At 40.5% G+C, this 22,205-nt stretch overlaps 1 protein-coding gene and 1 long non-coding RNA gene across 5 annotated transcripts in view; both read right to left on the bottom strand.

The window, feature by feature from the left end:
• KCNQ1 (potassium voltage-gated channel subfamily Q member 1) overlaps positions 1 to 22,205 on the bottom strand; it is a 331,377-nt gene that overhangs the window by 263,552 nt on the left and 45,620 nt on the right. The window lies entirely within an intron of this gene.
• Positions 1,298 to 17,225, bottom strand: LOC135303439 (uncharacterized). The gene is made up of 3 exons (XR_010364918.1): positions 17,115 to 17,225; positions 16,593 to 16,770; positions 1,298 to 2,104 (listed from the first exon to the last, which is right to left on the bottom strand). It is a non-coding gene; the product is annotated as an uncharacterized LOC135303439 (long non-coding RNA).

Below are 22,205 nucleotides of genomic sequence, written 5' to 3'. Positions count from 1 at the left end.
TATGTTTTTAATGTCAAAAGGTCATCTATGGTTTTAGCCTACACTTTATATCTCCTCTGTAGTTTTCAATGCTTACTCTTTCAAAAAGTTGATTTTCAGATGTCTGTCCTGCTTAAGCTTAGGTCTCAAGACCTTATTACATGTTAGATGTGATATCAACAGAAAAACCTTAAGCCTAATCTGGACACCAAAGGCCTTACTCACAAACCAAAGAGCCAAGATTACCACTGGAACCAAAAATGCTCATCCCACACAAAAATATATGTGTTCAGCAACAAGGGAACTAGTGGAAAATCACACTAGTAGCAGTTGTCTTACAGAAGCGAAGCAAGAGGTTATAGTAAAGAAAGGCGAGTCCTTGTTTTAAACATACCCAACCTCAATATTTACTAACTCACGATGCAAACCACCACTCCGTGTGAGTGGTAACTGAAACGTGACATTCTTCACATCACGCCATTACTGAGAGGTGATAATGTTTTTTCCACTGTAAAAAAATCTTTTATAGCAATATTTTCTCAGTACACAAAATAAATGATTACAGGCAAAGTTATTTTCTAAGACGAAGTGAGAGGAAAAAGAAGGGGCATCCTGATGTACAGCCACCAAACACTGAATAGCGCATGTAAAGCTGTAACAGCTCTGCTAAAAATCACTTTAATGACAACCTTGTGTTTCCCCTTTCCCCAACACATAACACATTCACATTTAACTTTGTCAATTGCTAGTACTTGTTCAGGGTTTAATTCATAATAATTACATTACACTAGAAAGGGACTGCCTTGTGTGCAATGTGCATTTCCTCATCAGCTGGATGGCTAAAGGAAAGCTTCTAGATATGTAAAGTACTTCACAGCTGTGTCCCATAACTGGGTATTTGAATATTTATAAGCTATTGCACTTAGGATAGCAAAGCTGATGACAGGAGTGGATGTTTTTAGTAAGTCCAACAATAAAGCTTTCCTCATTAGAAATCTACCCTTAGCATGTTGTACCAGAGAATTCTCCTACCATGTACCACATTACTTGTCCCAAATGGCACACTGATAGAGCCAGAAACGTTGTGCCTATTTAAACATCAAGCTTTACGGCGCTCTAAATGTGGTAGAAACTTTCTGGCAATCCTTTATGTGGTTTCACATCCTTTGAGTAATAGTAATGGGTATTTCATGCTACGAAGTCATGGGCTATGTCTTGGGTGCTAATTTACTCTGAAAAACACTAAGAAAGCTCTCCTTTTAGACACTTTGTGAATTAATTTCAGGCTCATGGAACTGAATTAGATTAGTTTTTAGCTTCAAAACGACAGCAAACAATGGTGGTGGTAGAACGAGCAATCAGTTCTCAGAGCAACACCAAACAGTTACCACTCTGCAATTCCTCACACTGCTATGAGAAATCATCTTTGAATGTTTCAATGTTAAGTGCAAGATTAAACGTGGATTTATATTTTTTTAACATAGAGAACAGGGTGAATAAGCTTGGGGAAGGGGAATCTATTTCAAAGTGGAGGTAATTGTGTACTAACTGACTACTGCACTGTTGTTTTCCACAGAAATTCCAGCCACATTGGCTTTAGCAGCAATTAAAGAGTACTTCTGGAATCCTTGACAACATTCAAGGAGTTCCTTTTAACTTCACTTCATGTTCTGTGGTTCTTTCTACTCTTTAAAACAGGGAAAGCAGGTTGGTTTTCTTTCAACCTTCAACTTGTTTTACTGTTAAAATAAATACAAAGATAATTCAGTCAGAACTCAGGCTCAAAGGAACCCCACTGAAGTATTTATTCCTCTTCAGGAGTTGAGAAGCTCTTCTTGTGCTCAGGTTGTCCTTCTTTACTGCTGCTCAGTACATTGTGCAACTCCACCTGTGAGCCAACACAATCACAGGACCCAGTGATAAAAGAAGCTATTCAGAGTTTTGGCAGGAAGAATACTTCTGACATTTTGTTTTGGGATTAGACTTCAGTCTTGAGGCTTTAACACTAAGCTGCCCATGGTACATACACAGATCTGATTTCTGACACCTCTTCACTCTCTAACAATTTATTTTTTATTTAATTTTGATCCAAATCAACAGGATGACCACTGAAGAAAGCTGCAATCTGTAACAGACAAGCACAGTTGAACCCACCTGTTGAAAAGGGAAGATTACACCCTTACACCACTTATATCTGAGTACTGAGCCACATAATCAACAATTTATGCTTCCTGAAAGGAAAACACAGAACAAAACACCAGCATGTAGCCAGGCATCAGAAATGCAATTGTACCATACTCCAAATGACGGCTAAACTCTCAAAAACCTCTGCAACCATATGTGATGTGTTTTCAAGCATGTTCATAACTATGAAACAATTATGCAAGCAACATTAATATTTATACTGATTAATGAAATTGGCATTAACTGCTGGGCTAGAAAGTGACCACATGGGGACTGCAAACTCTGAGTACTTGAACAAGGTAAAAATGCATCCCTTTTTCTCCAGTTAAGGGAGAGAAATAGGGATGTACAAAGGGAAATTATGTCAAATGCCCTAGGCACGTTGAGATGTAAGCAGCTATGATTTCAGGAGTACCTACACCCTTTTTCATGAAGGGACAGCATATATGACTATCTTACACTACTTTACTTAACTAATAGCTAAAAGCTGCAAAAAAACCCAGTCATCCTAGAAGAACTGCTTTGAACTTAGCTTGGACCAACAGTATAAAAAGCAGAGGAAGTTTACTGAGGAAATTTACTATCAGTTCTTGCTTGAGAGAGACGTTTGTGTGGGTTCTCTATTTTTGGGCTGGTCTCCCTAGAGAGGTCCACGTGATTACCTTGTCTACCTCCGGTTTCCCTCTCAAAACTCCCAAATCCATGAGTTGGACAGATCAGAAGACCAGACATGTCAGAGGAGATTTAAACTTCCTGAAAATCTTGTAAAAATAAGGAGCCCAGTGGAAAAGAAATACCCTCTCTATAACCTGAGAGGAAAGATTTCATGTTAATAACCACACTGACCGGAATTCCCTAATTTTTATCAACATCCAGCTTCAGGAAGACTTATTGCAAGTTTCAACCAAAGCCATTTGGCTTCATAAGAACAAGAAAACAAAATGCAGAAAGGCAAACAACCACCCACACTGAGACCCCCAAAGCATCCTCACACCTTAAGTCTTTCTATATTAATATAATTTTTCTCTGACTATGTAGAATTTTTTATTATTGATTCCTGTAGCCAGAAACTTAAAACTATGAAACCAAGAGGTTTGTTTTTCAGTTTCAAGGACAGTTCTATTGCTATTAAAGTCAGTATAAAGTCCTGAGTGGAAAAGGAAAGCCTTTCTTCACGTCATCTTTACCACCACTCACCCACAAGCTACTTCACATTGTTACATGACTGTTTCTAGGTAGGAAATAAATGGATTTGGGGGAAAAAAAAAAATCTGACACCCTCTTTCAATGGTTTAACTCCACAGAGAGCTGTAACTCTTGGTTCATCAGAGCATGAGCTCAGCAGACAAAGAAAACCAAAGAATCTTCATTCAATAAGGTACATGCATTCATCAGGTAGCCAGTCACTTCTCGAATCAACTCAGATTGATTAAACTTCTTTCATTAACTGATTTCAGCTCATCTGGTTTATTAACATCTATATAGCCCACCTGGGGCCCATGAACATCTGCTGCACTTGTCTGATTGGGGAAGCTCAGGCCCCTTTCTTTATTATAATCATTTCTCACATTTCTGTTAAGGCCTTTAGATGCGCTTTAGATCCTTCTTAAGAACAACGACAGCTAGCAGCTCTTATTCCCCATAAAATCATTTACTGCTCTTGTCCAGCAGAGCTGAACACACTTCTCTTATTCAACCCCACGTGCTCAAGCAGAAATCATGGGTAGGGATTCTCAAAGACTGACAGCTCTGCTGGTCTTCCATAAACAGAGACATACGGTTCATGCCTGCCCACACATTTTCATTTTCTAGATCACGACGGTCACAACAACCCACTGAGCTCAAATATTTGTAACCAGGAGTGGGTGTGGGTGGTGGAAGATCTAGCATTTCTTTGTGCCTCACACATCTAGGATGTTCCTCTTGAGCTGCTTCAAAGACAATTTTCTGCATGCATTATTCTTCCAGAAAAGCTATCATCCACTACAATAATTTATTGGCATATGAAAAATATGCAACAATGTTCTAATGTGCAAATGGAAAAAGAAGTTTCCATGCTTCAATTTCCTCCAAATTTCTGCGTGTTACACAGATAGTATGAGCTGATAAATTTTATGGTAAACAGGAAAACAACAGCCAACATACCCAACCACCATAGCCTCAGTATAGTCTCTGGCTATTGGATGCAAAGTTTGTTCCACAAAAATCAGTTGGGAATTTTCCTGTATTGTATGCAAGATTATGATCTGTAATTGTTTTAATTGATGTTAAATAGCTCAAGACTTTGACACATATTCAACAGTTATTTTGAGGTTTATTTGTAGCTGCAGAACTGTTCAGAAATTCCTTTTGAAAAAGTGTAAGAGTTTGCGGGTGGGGAGTGAACTTTTTTAGAGTACAGGCCATAGTGTGTTAACACAGACATTATCTCACACTATATAGACCTTCCCTAAGATGAAAGGCATAGATGGCTCACTGTATAATAAAAAGAGCTCTTGTAAGCAGAAGAAGTAAATATTTAGAAAGAGAAAACTATCTTTGAATTCATAAAATCCACCCCACACTGAAGAATCGCCTCCTATTAGACAGAAACATCACCACAGGGAAGAGCGGGAGATGGGGTAATGAGCACGAGCAATAGCCTTCCTTACCAAAATATTTATCTTAAAGTAGTTAGATAATCTTTGACTTTCAAAACTGCTGAACCAGTTGATTCTATCTCACATTCAGCATCATACTATTAAACCAAGTCAAAAGTTTCTGTGGTTACTATCAGATGAAATGAGCTAATTTCCCCAGAGAATTGGCTACACTGACCAGATGTCTTGAGCCAGCTACTCCGCAGATCCAGCAGGAGCAGCACATGCAATGCCTGCTCTGTTACTATGGAGACAGGTTTTCCCATCCACTCTGCAGCCGGGCTTATGGTAGCTACCAGCTGTTGTCTCGACTTGTGCTCCATCAGGAGACACCGAGCAAAGAAAGTGGGAGACGTAGGGCTGAGCTTCTCCCAGCCCCAGACCTCATAAACTTTAGCCGCAGCCTCCAGCCACCCTCAATGCTCCCAGCCGCTGCTGGGGCTCGCTGCTATTGTTCCAAGCCGCCTCCGGGGCTTCCTGTGCCGGGTCTGCAGCCCTGGGACGGCCCGGGGCAGCCCTCAGCTGAGGGCCGCAGCGTGCTCAATTGCTGGGCTGCCAGCTTAAGGATTCCCCAACGCACGCTTCCAGCCCGACATTCCCATCAGAATGGTTTATGAGCTTAAACTTAAATCTCCAGCAGAAACCCATTTCAGGTTCCTGACATTATTCTCGCTCCATACTTTCAAAGAAAAACTTAGTGGATTAATGGCTCCCTATCAATCCTGCAAGGCTGGTTAATGCCTTCAATCCCCATTGCTTTTTAACTCCTGTGGAACTTTAATCCTTCTCTGACCACGCTGATGAGCTGCAGAGAAACAACGCGGGTCGGGATTTTCATTCTTGCCTTTTCTTTTTGAATGCAGCCAAGTTCAAATGTCTAATTATAACATTGCAGAGTTAATGATCAATTTAACAAAGGCTTTAGAGTATCTTTGAAGTCATAACAACAAGCCAAAGGGGGGTTTAAAACATTAACTGCACAGGGAGCCTACGTAGAGAGCTTTCTTCGGATTATCTCTCTCACTTAACAAAGTTTGAGTCATTTTAGAATACTTCAGCAACCCCATGGCTCGATCTGGTTGCCACATAGCACAGAGCTCCAGCTAGTGTTTATTTTATAGCTCTGAGCAGCACCAATCATTACCCTATTAATTCAAGCATGTTTAATTCAATGTCCTTCAACTACTCAGTCATGCCTATTTGTAACTCTTAAGCAACTCCAGAAAGGTACAGCTTGTCACCACATTTATACCTAACAGGCTCTAATCATGAGGTTAGATATACAATGTAAGTAGGGTATATATAAGGACAGTTATAAGTGATGTTCATTGAAACATGCGATACGCAGCCTCCGCTGCTTCGGCTTGAGGCACGCTTTTCTGCACTTACTGCACAGGCTGAATCTGCCTTCAGATGTACATAACTCCTGCTGATGTCAGTGTGCTATAAATACACATCAGAGGACGCGCTCTGACCTGTTTACTTTTTAATCTGACATATGTAGCCACTCATATTTTGTATATATTACACACTGCTGCCACGCTGAATCAGCACATCCAGAAATAACAATAAGGGCATGCTCAGCCTACAGCAGGACACAGAGAGCAGCCAGTCTCCTCCTGGCCTTCCCCTACCAGACAGCATCACCAGGTACATTTAGCAGAGGGCTTGTTGTGTCTCCAGTTCAGGTATCAGACAAGGTGAAGCTGAAAGGCATTAACCTGCTTTAAGGGTTAAACAAAGAGTTAGGATAACAAAGAAACTACAGAGGAGGAGGCAAGCATTCCTGGTCCTCCAAAATTAGCTGAGAGGGAAAAAAACTCCAAAAATCTCAGGCTGCCCACAAGATCCCTAACAACATTTTCCCTTGCATTCTACTGAAGAACAGGGGTGCACATTTTTCCTGTTTTAAATTGCAAGTGAGGAAAATGTCTCTCGTTTTTGCTGAGGGACAGTCTATAGTGCTGGGCACTCCAAGAAGAACATTTCAGGAGTTTAACCAATCAATGTAACAGCCACCCTGTGGTTTGTGCTGAGGGACAGTGCTGTAACAAAGAATGTGTAGGCACACAGGGACTTACATGTGGGGCTTTATCAACAAAAAACATTTACACATCTTTTTTCCTTAGTGTTGCAGTAACAGACACAATGATTGCATGGTGACATGCAGGATAAGTAAAAGCAGAAAAACTGCATCAGCAAAAATCAGTGTTTCCTCCCTAAATCAGGTGGTGCAATCTGATTTCCTTTCAGACCTCCTGGGAGATTACATCTTATTGCTTTCTTCATTTAAACCTAATTTCCCTAGACCTTATCTACACTGCAATTTCCACTTCATGGTGACTTTGCTCATTACATTCAGGTAGCTGCCCCCACATCTCTGCCATAGCTAAGGATTACAGATGGATGCTTGAGACCAAAGATCACTTAAGCTCTGACAAAATGTCAAGAAATAAAGAAGAGAAAGCACTCAGTCTGCATGACACTAAAAAAGGCTTTCAATGAACCCCCAAGTACACCACTGATGCAACTAGACCTTGGGGCTTCCCACTTTTGGAGGGGTTTTCACTTAAACTCCAAAAGCTAGTCTTTCCAGAGATGATTAGGGCACACATATTCCACAGATTTTCTTTTCTTTTTTTTTTTTTGTTTTATTTCAAGGCAATTTTGCTAGAAAAATGCCATGATGAAATGATATTTGGACACTACATCACAGCCACATCTATCCTTCTTTCAAAATGTACAACACAGACACTGCACTGCAGTGGCAGTACAGAGCTGTGTATATTCAATAAAATACATCTGCATCCAACAAAGAAGAATGAGGTATCAAATCTGTTTGTTTCATCGTGCTTTGAAAACACAATACTTCATTTAAATCAGAAAAACAAGCAAGTTCATCAGCTCTCCTTAAGATGCTTAGGACCCTGAAATTATGGGGTGCATAACAAGGCACAATATTTTTAATAGTGTTTTTCTGATATAGTTACACAACAGCTATAATAAGCATTATATCCTGAGAAAAAGTCTTCACTTTGAAATATTTCAGTGGTTTAGGAAGTCCTATCTTATCTTCCAGACCGATAAGCACTATGAGCAAAATTTGCACACCTGTAAAAAAGCTGGATTTGTTTAAGCATTAACTGTCAGAGAGATGGTGGTGACAAGACATCTGTCAACTGACACATCCATCAGAAAGATGCACCCATGCTTTTTAGAGATTTTAGAAGCTTGTGTTTAATTTCAGAAATACAATTAGGCCTGCATTTTTTCCACCTCAGCTTTCTGCTCTCAGCTGGAACCCCCTTGGTTTTATCTATAAATGTGTTCAGGAGAGGGGCATCTCCAAAAAACACACTGAGGCCCTACTTCTGACATCTCAGCCTCAGGTTAATTGGCACGAGCTCATACTTGAACTTCAAGCAAAAGCAGCACTCAGGTTCCTGAAAGCTATGAAGTACAAACATGAAAAATAAACCAAGTCACACCAAGAAAGAGCCTTGCCATACTACTGTGAGGTAAATGCACTGATTTTCTGCCAGGTCCAACAGCAGGGATAAAAGAAAAGAGTGTATGCCAACACTTCACAGACTTCTCATTCTATTGCATGAAGTTAATCTGAGACTAACAAATGCTCAAACCAATGATTCAGACTGTGAACAGCTGCAGAAGCCAAGGAACCACTGCAGATGACTGTCTCCCACCTCTTACGGGAACAAATCAGACGCAGGGGACAAGCAGGTGAATTTTTGGTTCCACTGATATTCAACAGAAACCATCTCATAGATTCTGGTTCAACAGTTTCTTTTTCAGGGGGAAAAAAACCACCACAGTGAAAATCAGCACCTTGTAATCCCTTCTCACATTTACACAGTTCAGATCTCGAAGTCCCCAAAAATTCAGAAAGATTCTTCATTTTTAGGCATTGTGTTTTGTGGCACAATGAATATTTAAAAGCTGCTACTGCTAACTTGTCACTTTTTGTGCCAATTCATCAAGTAGTTTGTATCTAGCAGATCATAGCTTTAAGTTTTTGGCACAGGAAAGCTCCTTAACATATTTATATGACAGTAAAGGCCTCCATGTGTTTAAAATCAACAGTTATGCCTTTCTCTGTCCAAAAGGCACCCTGTTTTGAATAACAATCACTGCAGACCTTAGAACTGCAGTAGAAGTGACAAGCAGCATGACAGTATCTCACAAATATTAGGACAACCTGCAGTTTGAGGCTCTTGCATCTGAAGTCTTTACTATTCCCCTGCAGAAGGCTGCAGTGTACAGATGCTCCAGACACCATAAACACCACCCAAAGCTAAAATCTCTGTCCAAACAGGGATCAGGAGCTAGGTGCAAGATACATGCAAAAAGTTAGGCAATGTCATAATTTCTCTTGAACTTTTCCTTAAATTAATATTTGGTTGTGTACCTAAATGATGTATTTATTGCCGAATGTGTTTTTAAATGCACTTACTAGAAGACAGACACATTGCATTACTCTAATTCTTGATTAACCACCATGATCTAAAACATACATATAACTTTTAAAATCCACCTGTTTTGATTCATCTAATGCCATGCACTACAGCAAGACAGAAATAAAACATGTTATTTAAAGCTTTCTGTAACAGTACATTTGTCAACAATACTTGATCAAAGCATTTGCTTTCACTGTACCATATTTGTTTAACTACTTGTGCTTATTTTAGCCCATATAAAGAGTTCTGAAGAACATAACCTCAGTAGATGCCAGAAGAATGCAACTTTTAAACATAACCTTACATTCAAAGAGCAAAATCAAGCTCTAACAATATAAACAAGCAAAATTTTCATGTACACAAACCTTTCCTGTGTGTTTTCTTTTCTTTTTTGAAAGATTTAGTGGCAAAAACAGGATCTAAGTATTTTCCCTGATAAATAATTCAGAGGACAGTAGAAAAACTCATGCATGTTGTTGCTATTTGGCAAAAGCTATTTGAATACATTTAAAATTTTTACTTTAGTATTTTATTACCAGAAAATCGAGCATTTCACATCAGAATAGGTTTTGTTGGCTTCTGTGTGGCTTGTTTTCTTAAGGTCAAGCCTTTTAAGAGGGGTTGGTTTAGTTTTTAATCTGGTGTATTTATCTGTTTGCCAGAATCACATTCTCACACTTCAAGGTGTTTTCTAACTTTATTACATAGGAGTGTACACCTTTTATAGAGGTGGTTTTCACCCTGGCTGGACACCAGGTGCCCATCAGAGCCACTCTATCACTCAGGAGAGAGAAAATCTAAGGCTTTTGGGTCGAGATAAGGACAGGGAGAGATCAATCACCAGTTACTGTGTGGGGCAGAACGGATTCCACTTGGGGAAATCAGTTTCATTTTTAACCAATCAAATTAGAGCAAGATAATGAGAAATAAAACCAAATCTTGAAACAGTTTTTCTGCCACCCCTCCCTTCTTCCAAGGCTGAACTTCACACTCAAATTCTCTGCCTCCTCTCTGCCAGAAAGGCAGGGGAAGCCCAGGAATGGGGGCTGTGGCCAGTTCATCACACCGTCTTTCTGTCCTTTTACACATTTATTGTGCAGTAAGACGAAAACAGAGTTCTTTGCTGTGAATCAGCAGCAATGCTGCAATGAATTGGAAAAGATCAATAATTTTGTGAATTACAAAACTCCACAAAAGGCCACAACATTATTTCAATTGCATTGAAAAATATAACCAGTAGGTACCAAACCTGGATTTAAAAGCCCTTCCCATTTGAGGAGGGAATAAGCATCTGTAGGCTCACCATTTAAATTAGAAGTGAAACCTTGGCATCTACTTAACAGTGGAGCAGGTATTGACATTTGGGGCTTACAAATGCATTTTTAGGACTGGTCTAGTCCACATATATTCATGGTGCAGCAGGCAGGAAGGATTATAACAAAATGAGTTAAAAATGCTATTTTCATCTGACTTCAAGGGTTGTCATGTTTCCATTGTTAATAATAAATCTATCCCTGCCAGTAGAGTTAATCACACCAGATGAACACAGACTTCACTGTGCAGGATCAGTGAATGTTTCAAAGATCTGAAAGGTGCTCCGAATGTCAGGTGGGATCACAAAAGAGACTTTCAGGGAAAGTCCCTGACCCACCTGCTCAGGCTCATGAGGGCCACCTCTCTAAAGAGCACCTGCATCCAGCCCACTTTTAGTGCCAGTCCAAGCAGCAGCACTACAGGGAGGGCAACTGGAACAAATACAACCCACCATTCTTCAAAGCAAATCCTGAAAGAGTCTCATGTAGCTTTTCCAGACCCCTTCACTAGCAGCGTACCTCTCCTTTGCAGTAATAGTAAAATGAAGCTTTGTACAATTCCACCTCAGAAGCAGCAGTCCAGGAATCAAAAGCAAGCTCACAAATATTTTTGTTTCTTCTAGACAAAACCAAATCTCCTCAAACCAGACTGCAAAGTGCAAAGGTCTTTGCAAACATAGTAAATGCCTTTGGCTACTTAAAAGGCGATGTTTATTTTACTTCAAAGATTTTTAGACTAAATTACCTTAAAGCAAAAAGTGCGAGCAAAATATCTCTGTCTCCTTTTCTTTCCCAATCTCTTAAAACATGCCAGTTGGTCTAGACCTACATATCACAGGCTAACATAAATAAGTGCATCTTTCATGAAATTTATTTCACAAACAGGAGCTAGACCACTAGACAGATGCAGCAGCTATGTTTTAAACATTCTGGCATCCCTTTTCACCCCTGTTTCCGTTTCCCTGCACCTTCCTTTTGATCTGGCCCCACCCTAGCAGTCAGTCATCTCCCCTGGGGGAGGAAGGGTGTACTGGCACAGCCCAGCTCTGCCAGATGTTTTGAGGGAAGTTTCATTCCTTCACTGCTACTTGCTCAAGAGACAGAGGAGGTATTGCTCTGGGCTAAGCTTCCTGCTCATTGGCTCTAGTGGAGCTTTCCAACTTCTGAAGTAATGCCTAAACTAAGAAGCCAATTCACAGAAAAAAACAGAGGGAGGGTGTATGAGAAGAGATACCCTGTTTGTTTGATGGTTTGGACTTCTGTCATTAGTGCCAACAGGTAATTTGTGATTTACAAAATGAGCACAGATCTGGGGAAGTGTACTTCAGGCAGTCCAGCCTCCTACTGCTTTTATCCTTCAATACTTAACTCTCCATACTCTGTTTGGGCCCAAAGCACAAAGGGGCCCTCATTTACAGCCAACTCCCAGCAGCACATGAAATAGGTGCAGCAATCACAGACGCACGTTCTTCAAAGCTCACAGGAAGCCCAGGGTGGGTGTGAATTTTTCTCTTGCTCAAGGACAGGCTTGCCTGCTTCCTTCCAAGGTATTCTCCAGCTAGAAAAGCATGAAGGCACATCCCCAGAAAAGCCTGAGAGCCATAAAGGCTCTGCAGGAAGTAGAAGGCAGATTGCAAATTCTAATAACACTTAGTACCTTAACTATTACAGATTTTTTTTCAAGAACTGACTTTGTCAGGGAGGGTGAGAACTCAGCTGTAGACTCTAATGGTTGTTCTTTGTCTTTCCTGCAATCACATCTTATCTTTCCATACTTTGGCCTTTCTTCTTTAAATCATTAAAGGAGACCGGAGAACTGCTTTGTTTGGACTTGGCCCATGAAATAAAAAGCTATATATATTCATCTTAGAGACATGCTCAAGCATAATCCCACAGCTTTCTGCTGTACTATCATTTTCCTGACTTTTGACGCGAAGACAATGAATCCAGTAGTCTGGCACAGTTTAACATGTGATACAGTTTAAACAAAATTTCTCTTGGGAAAAGCCTTGTCTGGTGACATTGGCAGCACTAGTGGCTGACCCCTAGGGAAGTGGGACAGCCACACACAGATGGGAAATAGCTAGGAAGGGAACTACATGGAAGCACTGCAACATTAGACCCTAACCTTGTGGCTGAAAACTCCAGTGTGAGGTCCAGATGCTAAAGTCTGAATGTGTTAGCATCATTGTTAGGGAACTGATACTCAGTGGCAGATAGATTGTATTACATAAAGTTCGATTTCTGGCTGCCCACAACGGCAAACAATTCAAAGGCCTGATAAGCTACTGACAATAAATAAATCAAAGTAAAAAGCACACTGCTTTGAAACTTTAGCCTTACAGCCAGGAACATTACAGTAAGCTCATTTGTTAAAAGAACTGCTTGATTTTGACCTAATACTACTTTACCAAAGCAGCTGAAAATTATTGATTTTCACTGTTATGAATTGAGATGAATAAAAACCTAAGAGATTACAAATAAGAAGCCTTCTTTGTTCTGTATATCACTTCTACCATGCTGGTCAGTCAGATGCCATTGTTTTTCTTCCTGCTCCCATGGCAGGTGAAAAGTATTTTACTAGGAAATAAAACAAATGAAGAGGTACAAAACAAAAGTATTTCCCAGGATTTTTACTTACGGTTTTCAGCCTTATATCTAGGACTAATAATAAGTAAGAAAAACAGTAGCAGTTGTAAAGAATTCCCCATACTGGTTCAATTTTCATTTCTGTTTTAAAATCTTCACAGTATCTTGAATCCTGGAGTCTTTTAAGATAAGGGTTGGGATTAATATTTATATAGAAGTGATTAAAAAGCACTTCATTTCAAAAAGCTAACAGGCAAGCAAAGTTGTACTGCACGTGAGAGCCTAGATGCACATTCAGGAAGGCAATACAAGCTCTCCCAAATTTTAATTGACATTGGCTTTCTCTGTATTTGGATCCTCCATGCCTTGTAGACTGCTTCAGTCAGTAATGATTTTTAAGTTCAAGCTATGGAAAGAATAACAGATGATACAGTTTCCCAAGAAAATTTGCAATTCATTAAGAAATTATAATACTCAAGAAGTTCCTATTCCAAGAGATAACAGACAAACAGAAGTGACACTTCATCCCCCATCAAAGCCACCTGACATTTCTTCCTCCACTTCTTACCACCTTCACGCGAAAGGTTTCACTGACAGCACCCACCACCTTCCACCAACTCTTTAAAGAAAAACAGTTTTGCTAAGTGGAAAAGCTCTAACTCAACACATCCCTTAAATAGTAGGAGAAATTAAATACCTGTTAGCAACTTCATCAATGCCTCAGCAAATTAGGGAGCAAGGAGAAAGAAACAGCTGTTTCAAGGAACAGACAATTCAGGTTTAAGGAGAAAGAAACAGCTGTTTCAAGGAACAGACAATTCAGGTTTCGCAGGTAACTGTCATCAGAAATATGTTTATCCTGCCTGCCTCCTTGTTTTCTCCAAAATGAGCCAATGTTTCTCCATCTAACACCAAGACTATTTGTGATGCCCTCCTGCACTTTTATTCCATTCTATGTTCCAAGAGGCACAGCAGCAGAATATCCCACTTTTCACCTGCTATTTTGTGATGTTCACCCTACCAGACATAAGTAGCAATAATCCACGCATTTGTGGGAAATCTACAGGAACTACAGAGCTGAGGAGCTGTTACATTAAAAAGACCCCGTTACCTGACTCTACTTAATAGAGATTTAAAGTGCCAGAGGATATTTTTCTGAATAATCACTGATTCCCTTTTCCTAACAAAAGACACTGTCAACTTCAGGGAGAAAATGACCAAAAGAAAACTCCTTACCCTCTATATTTACAAAACACTAGTCTCTTTTTTCCAAGTGAAAGCTAATTGCCTACACAAAATCAGAAGAAATCAGCAGTTAGGGCACAGATCATAGAATCACAGAATGGTTTGGGTTGGATTAAAGATCATCTCTTTCCAACCTGCCAGCCATGGGCAGGGACACCTTTCACTATCCCAGGCTGCTCAGAGTCCCATCCAGCCTGGCCTTGAACACTTCCAGGGATGGGGCAGCCACAGCCCCATGTCCACAGCTTCTCTGGACAACCTGTTCCAGTGCCTCATCACCCTCACAGTAAAGAATTTCTTTCTAATATCCAACCTAAACCTACTCTTTTTTCAGTTTGAGGCCATTCCTCCTTGTCCTGCCATTATATGCTCTTGTGAAAAGTCTCCATCTTTCCTGTAGGCTCCCTTTAGGTACTGGAAGGCCACAATTAGGTCACCCCAAGCCTTCTCTTTTCCAGACTAAATAAAGCTAATTCTCAGCTCTTCCTCCTAGGGAAGGTGCTCTGACCATCTTCTTGGACTCATTCCAAGAAGTCCATGTCCTTGCTGTGCTGGGTGAGAGCTGGGTGCAGCACTGCAGGTGAGCTCTCACCAGAGCACAGCAGAGGGGCAGAATCCCTCCCTTGACCTGCTGCCCAGAGCCCAGAGTGCTCATTAAATGAAGATATGACTTGGTTTTAAAGACAGAAGCACCCCTGCACATAAACTACAAAATAACTGAAGCTGCCTACGACTTGAAAGCTAACAGTCCCTTGTGTCTGAACACTTAGAAACCAGAGTTCAGCTGCTTTGCAAAAGTCAAATCAACTCATGAAACAGGAGACTCTTTTAATCAGAATTTCTCTTAATGTCTTCACTAGCATTTCAGTACCATGGTTTGCTGACCTTGACAAAGTAAAGACTGACAGACTGCCTGTTTGTTTTGGGAATTGTTCCACAGAATGGGCACAGTGTGCATTTTTGTGTGACTTGATGCATGGCTGAGCTTCTCACCTCTGACTCATCAGCCATTAACCTGACAAAATCAATTAAGAAGAGGAAAAGAAATTTCACATTATTGCTATACTACTTGAAAGCACTTTTTTCTACATTGTAGCAAGGAGTTTCCTAATTCTGTTGCCAAAATATAAATATAGGTCTCTGTTTACAAAGTTATTAATTTCAATTACCACTGCAAACTTCTGCTGCTTAAAAGGTCTACAAGATCCCAGATCTATTACCTCCACCTTACCCACAGCATTACAAATGTATTTGTAAGCACATACCATTGTAAAGTTGATTTATATAGTCAGAACACTACCCCTAATTTTCTTGAATATTTTTTCCTTGTGGATGAGATAACTTCCTAAGACAGTTCAAAATTAGGAGTAAGGGAAGAATTATTTCTTTAAATCCTTTTCAACTCTGTTTGCTTTTAAAAAGTATGTATGACTCACAGTGGTTAAATATTTAACTGTTTCACTAATGAGCTGAATCCTAACATGTGAGTATGAAAACACGTGTCACTGCAGCTGAAAAATCCCACTCATATCCAAGGAGCATTTTAAAATTTATATATATATATTAATACATATAGAAACACACAGGAATCTATAAGTAAGTTGCTGTTTTGAGACTATTCTATATGCACATTTAGTATTCTGTGTAGAAATATGTGGGAGTTGGGGCTTGGTTATGTGGGTATTTTTTTTTATTGACTTTTTATGAAAAAAATTGCACTAATTCAACCCCAAATGTGCCTGTTATTGTATTAATAATAACAATGACATAACAGTACAATTATACCCTGTGGGACTAGGTTAGACTGACATGTGCAACCACGTGCCCACCATCACTTCAAAGACAGAGAGAGATTGAAGATACAACCACACCCTGCTGCTCATTCCTGCACTTCTCATCTTGGAGATTACCACCCACAAAGCTGAACAACGGTAAGCTGTTGTGGAAGTGCTCTTTGCCCTCTTTGTTACCACCACAGCAGGTTTAACCATCTTTGGTGGCAAAAATAAAAAAGGCTTTCTGGGGCAGCTGGGCACTGCAGCAGACTGAAAGTGAACACAGTCCAGTCCAGTTCTGGGCAGTGGTAAATCCCATGCAGGGGCTGCAGCAAACAGCCAGCAGATGACTGCTTCTTAATTTTCCAGAGAGACATGCATCTGCAAACCTACCTGCAACCCTGCCTGTTCTAGCTGAGTTTGAACAAAACAGCTTTTGTTTGTAGAGATGGCCCAGCTGCCAAGGCGGGTTCAGTAACCAGCTCTGGATTATGGCAGGCAGGTCTAGACCTGTAGGATAAACTTAAGCCAAGTTGTCCTCAATCAGCTGTCAGGCTGCAACCCTGCTGTCCTGCAGCAAAACAGATGAAAAGTAAACATAAAATGCTACTTAATTCATTATTCAGTCAAATCAATACATGAGAGGCAAGAGCTTCAGTGTGTAAAATAAGGGCCAAAATCTGAGCTTTTTGGGAGCAAAAAAAAAACAACCACCAACCCAAAACCTTCACAGTTCTAAGTTAAGAAATGAGACAAGAAGTTAAATATATTTTCCTTTACAGTGTTTTGACTGCTTAGGCCCATCACTGAACCAGAATGCTTGGATCAGGCCAAAGCTGGGACATCTGAAGTCGTGTTTTCTCTGCCTCAGTGCCTGGCTGTGCAAGAGCCCACTCAGAACTTCCTTCCCTTTACCTTTTCAACCACTTTGTTTGGGCTGCAAGGCCTATGAGGGTAGGAGCTATCTTTCAGAGCATGTGGCTCCACACTCTACTAGGTGTTGTACTCAATCTTTCAGGCAGGGCTGTAATGGAAACAACAATAATGTCCTTTCTCAGAAGAATAACACATGAGTCTGCTTGTAAATTGTGTTGCAGATAAAGTTTCCATCACACTTTTAACTATCAAAAGCTAACAAATCTTACTCTACAGTTCCACAAACAGTTTAAGCCATAACTGTTGCCAAAAGAAGCAATCTCATCTGGCCAAAAAAAAGGTTAATTTGAACCCATCTGGGTTCTCCAAGGCAATTGACAACAGAGCTGCATAAATGCTTGTGTTGGCAGAAGGAATGGAGCAGCGGGATCATTTCTTCAGGTGGCAGTGCCAGTTTATGTAGGCTGAAACCCCCTCTTGAAAGTGCAGCCCAGGTTCTCTGAAGGATTTATCTCACAAAGCCAACTTAGAGTGGAAAAGCCATGGATCACCCGATTTTACACATAAAACTGCTAATATTCACCTCCCAAGAACGCTGCGAGGTTAAGCACACTCGTGTTTGTAAGGCATTACAGAAGTAAGATTAGTAAATATTTAATTTTCTCTCCTCCCTTTCCCCCAGCCTTGGCCACTGAGTATAACTCATTCTGAGCTCCATACACTAAATCAATGACTTGGAGCAGCTCCTGGAAGGTAGCTGTCAAGCTCCCTGCCTGTGGGCCAGATGGAGGTCAGTCATCACACACACGCAACCCAACTAAAAACTGGTCTGCAGTGCTGCATCCAAAACAGCACCTAAATGCATTGTACCCACCCGTGCTGCAGGGAACCTTGGAACAGACAAACCACCTCCACAGCAGACACCCTTTCTCACCTTGACCTGGGGAACAGCTGCAGAGGAATAAAGGACAAGTAAGTAAACTCCTCTTTGCATGCGTTCCACGTGTGAACACATCCTGTCAAACTGACAGCAACAACAGCAAAAAGGAGAGTCTCTGAAAGGTGCCTAAATAAGGATATTAACAACATGCTGGAGGAAAAAAAGAGGCCAGCCTCAGTGTCATTAGCATAAGGGAAACCATCGAAGTGAGGCAGCACATAGCTTGCTTTCACAGACTGGGTGTGAAAACAGGGATTTTGGTTATTTTGTTAGTACTTCAAAGTCCGGCTGTTTCTGAGTGCCAGTAACAGCTCTTGGCTCCCCAACATCTTAAAAATATGCTCCTGGTCCATGGGTTAGGTGGAAATACTTGATGTAAGCAATGCACTAAAAGGTACAGGTCCCTGAAATCAGTGACCAGCGGGGACAGCTGAGCAGCACAGAGGTTTTAGAACATTTATCCCAATATTTGGGATATACACAATATTTGGTGCCTAGAGGGAACTCAGAAGCCCACAGAACTTACTCTGCTGCAGAGCCTCTGACTGCTGTGGCTACCAGGGCACATGGGCACCCATCCTTGTTTGCTCCCAAGCCAAAGGACACGCCACAAGCACGGGAAGGAAAAGGCAGCACGTGGCAGCGCTCTGTGCTATCGAGACTTCTCCAGCAGCTCAGCACAAACACCATGTTCTCAGCTCCACAATCAAGTTCTTTTATAAGCTGAGATAAAATATAAATGCCCATGCTAAATACTACTAGCCACTGAATCAACAGCTCTAATAAAACTTTCACAAGGCCTTTCTGATTACTGAGATAAAGATACTGAGAATTGGGCCTCATAGCACAACAGGAGCAATCCTAGAAACTCTTTGTGCAAGACAAGTTTAACACAACTCATGCTTCAGTCATGATGACATTCTTTATACCAACAAAATAAAAGTAAATTAGATAAAAATACATTTAAAACATTAAATGTGAGATAAATACATTTTGCAGTTACATAAATCAAACTCATGCTTCCTACGTTACCCCTAAGTACAAGCAGACTCTGTTGAAGAAATCTTTCCTATTACATCCTGATCCTGTTAATATTTATGCACACAGGAAGCTCCACTGAAGTCATGATGACGACTCATACACACAAAATTAAACACACTGCACAACTGCAAGTTTCTTGCCATAAAAACTTCACTTAAAAACGTAGAACATAATTTAGTTGCCGCTGCACATATACTTATATTTAAGTAAAAAAAAAAATAAAATAAAACCACAAAAAAACCCAGCATAGAGTCTTGCCTTTTTTTCCCCCCTGAAAGGCAAGGCATCACCCCCTCCTCTAAAGCCATGGAATAAAGTCTTTGTAGAGCAGAAATGCCAGAGGCTCTACTCAATACAAATGAAATCCAGCTAGAAGTACTTTTTTCTTCAAATTATTGATGAAAAAATAAACATTCTATATATAAATACATATGTAAAGAAGCATATACATAAATACATATGAAGAAATAAGAGTATTCTCCCATGTTGTTGTTCTCTATTTATGCACAGAGCCAGATATTTGTCACTTTTTTCATGGCCTGTCAAATTTCTAACAGGATGTTCATTTACTCATTGTCCTTCCAAGAGCAGTTAGATCTCAGTGCCGAGATGCACTCTGCTCTTGTCAAACACAGAAGTCAAGAAACAAAATAATGAAGCTTTTTAGAAAATAAACTCATAGAAGTTTACTTTAGAAACTGCCAAGAAAAAGAAAGCCACCAAGAAGTCCAGTTGATTCTGGGTTTTTAGCCAGTTAATTGAACTCACTTAACCCAACATTGCAAAATAAAGTTCTTAATACACTCAATTTACGTTATTTTCTCTCTAACTCCTGGAACCTCCTTTCTTCTTAGGCACTGGCACTCGCTGCTTTTCTGCACCACAGTTACACCACACCTGCATAGTTTATGCCAGTTTTGCCTACCAAGGGCCACTTAAAGCCATTCAAGAGCCACCAGCAAGTGACAGCTGGCAAATTCAAACCTGTCTCAGTAGTCTATCATATGTAATCAATTGCAAATAGAACTTCAACAGACTCATCCCATTATTCCCTAGCTAATTCCCCCTGGGAAAACAAGCCAGCAACTCCCACTTGGAATCATGAAGCTAGTTTTGCCCCTGTCTCTCCTCCCAGCTTCTCCCTTTCCCCGAGTTCACAGCACTGTTTCAGTTTTTCGGCTTGATACCCGTTATGTTATGTCAGCTGTTACATTGCGCTTAAAACAATAGACTCCAGCTGGCTGAGGTCAGATGTGAAAACAAGGACCTAACAAAGCCAGAGACCCTCCAGTTATACTGAAATTGAGATACACACTGAATGTAGCACTTAATGACAAACTACTTTCCAGACATTTGGGCAAAGCATAAAGGAAACACCTGTCACTGCAAACATCACACACTAATCCAGATAAACCCTAAATTTAAAAATCTTTCTTTTCACTGCTTGGCTGTAGCGTGCACCAGTATTCCACAGTTTTAAATTATTTTTTTTTCCTAGATGGAATGTCTATTATTCTGCTTATTTAGTAAAATAATAAATAGTGAGAAATATGTACAATTTCAAAGAAAATATGTTTACTATGCTTCTTTTGTAGTTACCAAGCTGAGGTCCCAAGTTTGACATGGATTTACACCCCAGGAAAGTTTAGTTGAACTTTAACTCTTAAGTAGGAAGCTTGACAAAAGTGAGTAATAAATGTAACTGTGTATGAAACATGTCATTTTCAGTGATGGCATTTTCTTATCTGCACCTCTGAACACAATTTATTGGAATGCACTTACTCTTAAAAATAAAGAAACAAATGACTGTGTGAATTATGACGGCAAATATGAGCTCTCAATAACAGGTGAAAAACTAATAACTCCAGAGAATGTATCTCTTACTGATCAAAACCCTGCAACCAATTTAAAAGCAGTGTTTCCTGAAAACTGACATTGCTGCAGCTCATGCCTGACCAGCTGGGCTGCTCGCTGTGTGCAGCAGGGCAGCGTGGCACCCTGCTCCTTTTGGTGTGTGGCAGAGACCCCCGGGCTGCCGGGCAGGGACATCACCGTGCCACCAAGCAGCCAGCACCCATCCGTCACCGGAGGCTTGTGCTGGCCCAGTCTGCCACCAGCCCCACCCCGAGCTCGGGGAAGGTCACTCTTCCCAGAGCCCGTCCTAGTCATCAGAGTCTGAGTCCCAAAAAATGCCTGGTACTTCACAGCCACCTCATCCAGTGGGGATAAATGCTAAATTCCTTCATGCACAGCGATGTAGATGCAGACTTTACTTCAATGGCAGTGTTCAGTTATGTCACCACACAACTCCAGGTACAGAAATCCCAGAGAAGGGATTTTTCTTTTCAAAGTTCGTAGAAAAGGCAGAAGTAATCAATTTTCTACATCCAAGCCACTCCATTGTAGCAGGCTAACATAAGAGTTCAAACCCACAATGTGGACCTTCTGGGTGAAATGTATGGATACATGTAAAAAGAGATGTAGGGGTTTTTCTATACAAACTGCTGTTTATTCTTATATATCTAAAAGCCATTCCTGGTGGTAACTATAGAGAAATTTACAAAAATAAACTTCTTTTATCACAACTGAGTAGGAAACCTCTAATAATACCAAGAGTGTACCTGGCAGGGCATAACATATTGGAAGTCTTTCTGTGTTTTAACAAGTTTAAGAACTTTTTCTTTCTCCTCCGTGCAAACACTTGCCCAATTCATTTCACTGAAAGCATTAATTGTTCTCTTTTTTTTTTTTTAGCAAAATCCATCCACATGATGAGCAATAAAGTAGACCAAATGGCATGAATTTTGAGGCTCCACCACAAAGTTGCCAGAGTTTTCTCTGGCACCAATGTTTACACGGCCCTTTTCTCCCATCTCTCTCTCCACAAATTATGAGTGCTAATTACTCATATAAAATTCCCCAAGTCCATGTGGAAAAACATTTCTTTATTATTAAGAGTTCACTTCTTCCAAAATATATTTTTATCTATTTCAGGACACCGTCCAAGGTCAGAAGCAGCCACCCCAGGAGAACACAGCGCGGGCCAATGCTGCCCTCTGCAGATTTTAAAGGGAAGCTCCAGTGCCCTTCTACAAGTTTTTGGTTTTTAGCACATGCCTAAACAAAACCAGTTAATCTCTCCCTTACTG

The sequence above is a fragment of the Passer domesticus genome, chromosome 6 (assembly GCF_036417665.1).
Source record: "Passer domesticus isolate bPasDom1 chromosome 6, bPasDom1.hap1, whole genome shotgun sequence".
NCBI classification, from domain to species: domain Eukaryota; kingdom Metazoa; phylum Chordata; class Aves; order Passeriformes; family Passeridae; genus Passer; species Passer domesticus.
Note: the sequence above shows the minus strand (reverse complement) of the source record. Positions and strands in the feature narration are given on the sequence as shown.